Source organism: Silene latifolia, chromosome 8, assembly GCF_048544455.1.
Source record: "Silene latifolia isolate original U9 population chromosome 8, ASM4854445v1, whole genome shotgun sequence".
Classification (NCBI taxonomy): Eukaryota; Viridiplantae; Streptophyta; class Magnoliopsida; order Caryophyllales; family Caryophyllaceae; genus Silene; species Silene latifolia.
The window spans coordinates 24834064-24839088 of NC_133533.1; the positions used below are offsets into that span (position 1 = coordinate 24834064).

A 5025-nucleotide genomic window follows, 5' to 3' on the forward strand; every position below is an offset into this window, starting at 1 on the left:
TACGAAAAACAAAATTTTATATCATAAAATTGAATTATCACATTGAATGCTTTCAAAATTCAAAAGTATTGTAACTATCTCATCCGAACGATAGAAATCAGAAAAAATATCGCTATTAATGTTTTCATGCAAAAATAATAAAATGTTCCCAAAAGATTAAATCCAAGCCAAAGGGTGCGACTAATCTACTCGCAAAAGTGAATTCGAGGTTTGCTCCTTTCATCTAGTTGCACCGCCACCATTTGTTGAGTCTGATATCTACATGCAAGAAAAATAAATATTATCAATAAATCAAGTAAAAATTTGTGCTACTAATAATAAGTAAAAGATTAAATCACGACATTGCTTAAGAAGAACCATAAAAGTAGAGCTATGATTTATAATCCCTACCCTGAAGACAACAATACAACAATATATCCAAACAAGACCCCTGCAACAAACATCAGTTACATTCGGGAAATACAATAGAACTTTGAGACTATCTCTATTAGGTGCCAAGTCATGCGACTATGACCATCTCTATAGTCACTTGTACTAAATGTATGTATGAATGAATGATTCGCAACTACTAGAACTAGGTATGCTATCGGTGATGTTCAATTGATTACGGCAGTAGCAATATTTTATTTCTTTTGCTAGAAGTACAAAAGAAAGAACTACATTATTTTAGCTTACTTAGCTAGATCATGCTCTCTCTTATATATTAAGGGATTGGGGAATGTAACGAACAGACAAACAAGGGAAAAAAGTCGAAAACTGATCAACACAAGCATCATGACATTCTCCGTCCACCAAGCTGCCAAGTCAGTTGAACACAGTCAGAATGCAGCAGTAGCTAAGGGTAAGGCCATTCATTTATCATGCTAGAAGAATGGTCCCCATGACAGTCCAGGAGAGCCTTAACGTTTGGATGCATTTAGGAGCGAAAACGCAAGCTTAATAACATTCTGACAGTTAACTTGCATATATAAGGGGCGTACTCAATGTTTCATATCTGCCTATATACTTGATCAAGTCACATGATTCTTATCTCATTAGAAAGCTTAAAGTGTTACCTAAATTTAGAAGTTGGAATCATACTCATAGCTTCTGTATAACTCCAGAAAATAGCCATTACATGCAGACTGCACACAGAAATGCTATGTAGTTCAGTTTTGACCTGTCATCAAAGAAACGATCATATTTCAAAATCCACAAGTCCTTTGAATGTGATTCAAATTGGAAATGAAATATAACTCAATTAGCTTTCATTTGGCGTATGGTGGGCATGTTGGTTCAACCTGAGAGAAGAAATTTTAATCCTCAAAGTTGTTGCTGCTGCTGCACAGGAGGATGCTGACCTGATACCACTCAAAGCCAAATAATAATAATGACAATAATGTCCAATAAATCCAAAGCAAGAAATACTCCAAAAATCACAGATAATCATTTCACAATAGTATAAAACACGATCAATAAATCCAAAAAGTAAACAATATATCTTGAATGCAACAAACTGTCAAGGTCTCGAAACGACAGGTAGAAGGAAGTTACAATCCAAAATATTACCAAAATTGGTTGACTAAGAAAATCCCGTGTGCACATTAATTTCTACAATGGCCTTAGATGGAACCATACTGCCAGGTCGTCTCCAACCTAAATTCGACTTATCCAGACTCAGAAACTGGGGCTAAAGCAGGTTAAAGGAGTGCCCATAAATGCATCAAGATGTAGGCAGCAATGGCGGTGTAAAGAATGCATAGTGTACAATACAATGAAGGATTAAATGGGAAAGAAAACAAATAAAATGATTTGTCGTATAAGTTGAACAATGACTCTGGAGTATAGCTTATCAGCGAAAAGCTTTCTGATATCCAAATGCAGAAGTTTGGAACCCATTAGTGCCAGAACTTACCCCAAAGCGGAAAACTGATGCTAAACACATGGGTAAAGTTCATCTCATGCCTAGTACACGTATTAAAATTAAAGAGTACATAAAAATACCTGTGAATTCAAGGTCAATTTTGCAAGGTGAGCTAACTCGGGCGACGGTATTCGAGAACTCGTACCTTCCAAGATTTTAGACAAAATGAAATTGGTCTCATTCAACTTGGTTTGTAGCTCTTTGTTGTCCTTAGTCAAACTTACAATAGCCTTTTGATATTCCCTTCTACATCTGCCAAGACACATAAGTTTACATAGTTAAGTGAATACTAAAAAAACAATCCAGTAAAACAAATTACTCGACCCACTTAAAAATTAAAATACAATTCTACATTATCAAGCCAATCAACTAGACAATTTAGTCAAAGAATTAGCTCTGCTTTGTGTCATAAATCTGCATAATATCTGCATTTCTCATCCATATGGTCTATTCAAATCAACTACATCTGGCAACTGTTATGTCCACAACTAGAGCTGGCAAATTATAATGATTGAAGTTTGCATTTTCATTAAAAATCGAGGAGAATGTTTCCAAATTAATTGTATTAAATAACAAGCTTTGACACTCACACGGTCAAGCCTATACCTAAGCTGTAAGGCCTGTAACTAGACAACTTCTAGATTTACTGGGATTCATAGAGATGAAATCATAATCACAAAATTAGAAGATACAAAAACAAAGCAATAAAGGCGCGACTTAACTCAGACCCGGTTTCAAAAAATTCCACCAAAATTGAACAACACACAAAAATTTCAAAAACAACATTAAATTAACAAACAAGATTAGAATAAGGATTCTATCTAAGCAAGATAAGTGTGTGAATTTGAACTTACCCAGATAGCAGATCCTGGTTTACAAATTAGTGAACATATCCCAGATATGATGTAAAGGGAACTAAAATGGCAAAAAATTGTTTATAAAACAAATAAAATCCAGTCATAAAACATATCAAAAAGTGTGAACGGAATGAGAGCTTTGAGAAAGATTGACAGCCTCCAGTCTGCTATACTTGTGTGTTTAGAAGGGGATTCTTGTAATGCTAAATAAAATCTGCTATACTTCTGTGTTTAGAAGAGGATTCTTGTCCTTCCACACAGCCTCCATTTTTTGCAAAATAGCAACATCTGACCCTATGGTTATAGTTATGTAATAGAATATGATGAAGTGGACATGGCCATCAGAACTAAGCTTCAGAAATATATAGGAAGGAATGCATCAACTCTCCCATGTGAGCATAACAACAAAAAGAGTAACAACAAAATAAATCAAATCATTTTAGTTCCACATTCTTCATAGAGTATAACAACCAAAGCAACCAAATCATTTTAGTTCCAATTCTAGTAGTTGAACACCCAAACTAACAACATTTTAAACAACAGAATTAAATTAAAATAAGCCAGGCAGATAATATTACAAGACCAAATTACTTTGACAAATCTGAGCTAGGAATTGTTGTAAGTTACCCGAGCTGAGAAGGCGGATATATAAACGACCCACCTAACAACATTTTAAACAACAGAATTAAATTAAAATAAGCCAGGCAGATAATATTACAAGACCAAATTACTTTCCATTTTCAGTTCGACATCATCTTTGTGTTTGATCGCATATAACCTCTTACATATCCCCCCAAGTTTCCAAGAGATGCAGAGATAGCGATAGTAGTACTTGTATCAGAGGCATATCAGCAATAGAAGAAAGTCATGTTTCAATGAGTAGTCTATATGATAGAGTAAGTGGTACAAACGTGACCAATATTGTTAAGATAAAAGTAAAACAATCCAATTGACTTTTGAATTGTTGGCAAACAAGCTTCATAAAGCCAAGGAAACTAACCTGAATACAGACAAAATATTTTTCCACATTCATTCAAACCTAACACAACTCGTTTGAGAACAGCTCGGGTAGTATAACTAACGCGGAACGACATCAACCCTACCCGTCTCAACGAGAGCTAGACACATATTCCTTTAACACTGAAAGCACGGTTTTATTTCCTATAAGATGAATATGCATTGACAGAAATATACATAAGCATAACACGAACAAGAAATAGAAACTACTCCCTTTGTTCCAATCATTTGTTTCCTTTCACTAAAATAGCCTTCACAAGGAATGCAACTATTGTTGACTGTCAGAATTCTTGAGAAAAAAGAGGCTTACAACTCGGACAAACGGCGCAAGGGGATAACAAGTTTGACGGGTTTTTGAAGTTTTCGAATTTTGACAAATCCACAGTTCCCGGCTTATAACGATGAGGTTCCTTCACTGCGAAACAAGTCATAATTTTTATTAGTTCACCATAAGCTAATAATTAAACGAGAAATTACAATAATTGCATAAAAGTGAATGAAGCAATACCTTTGCCATCAGAAGCAGATGCAGTCGTTTGACATCTTTTCCCGTTTCCAGTAGAGCTTGAGGGAAAATGTAGGAATAAAACCAATAATCAAAGCAATTTAAACAACAAAAAACAAAGGAATGAGTAAAAAAATACGGGTTGTTCGGAGTGGAATAAGGAGTAGCAGATGCATCTGGAAGAAGGGAAAATGCAGACAAAATTAGGGTTAAAAAAGACGAAGAAGAATAGAAGTATCAATCCACTGTGACGATTAAGAGATGCGCGATTCAGTGTGTTGAACAATTGCCAGAGATCATTACGGCAATTGAATAGTAAATGAATTAGGTTTTGATTAAGATTAGGAATTAGGATGGAGGAGAACACGCCGGGTTTGATTTTTTGGGAAGACTGAGGAGCGCGAGATGAAATTTTTAGAACTAGGGATTAGAGAATAGTAGCGGTTTTTTCATTGAAAATGATTATTATAATACTAAAATGGATATTAAGTGAAAAAATGGGTCGACACTTATAAAAGCGTCGATCATAAAGCGTCGGGAAAGTAAGGGAGTTGTAGTAGTGTAATCAAATATAATCGTTTATATTTAATTTACGAATTAACTGTTTAATTCGCCTTAGTCATTATTATTTAATCCGTATTAAATAAAATATCTCAACATCGCGTTTGACTAATTATTAGTCAATAACCCCGACTAACTATTTAGTCAAATTAGGCATCAACATGACTGTATTTTCATACCGT

The 5025-nt window shown here is 34.7% G+C and overlaps 1 long non-coding RNA gene across 3 annotated transcripts; it reads right to left on the minus strand.

The window, feature by feature from the left end:
- LOC141596585 (uncharacterized) lies at window positions 1–4811 on the minus strand. Of its 3 annotated transcripts, none has more exons than XR_012522516.1 (7): window positions 4286–4811; window positions 4088–4192; window positions 3352–3421; window positions 1984–2155; window positions 1281–1340; window positions 1056–1159; window positions 1–258 (listed from the first exon to the last, which is right to left on the minus strand). It is a non-coding gene; the product is annotated as an uncharacterized LOC141596585 (long non-coding RNA). The 3 variants fall into 3 exon arrangements; XR_012522517.1 differs by having other exon boundaries at window positions 3388–3421; window positions 4286–4807; XR_012522515.1 differs by lacking the exon at window positions 3352–3421 and having other exon boundaries at window positions 4286–4771.
- Window positions 4812–5025: the final 214 nt, after the last annotated feature.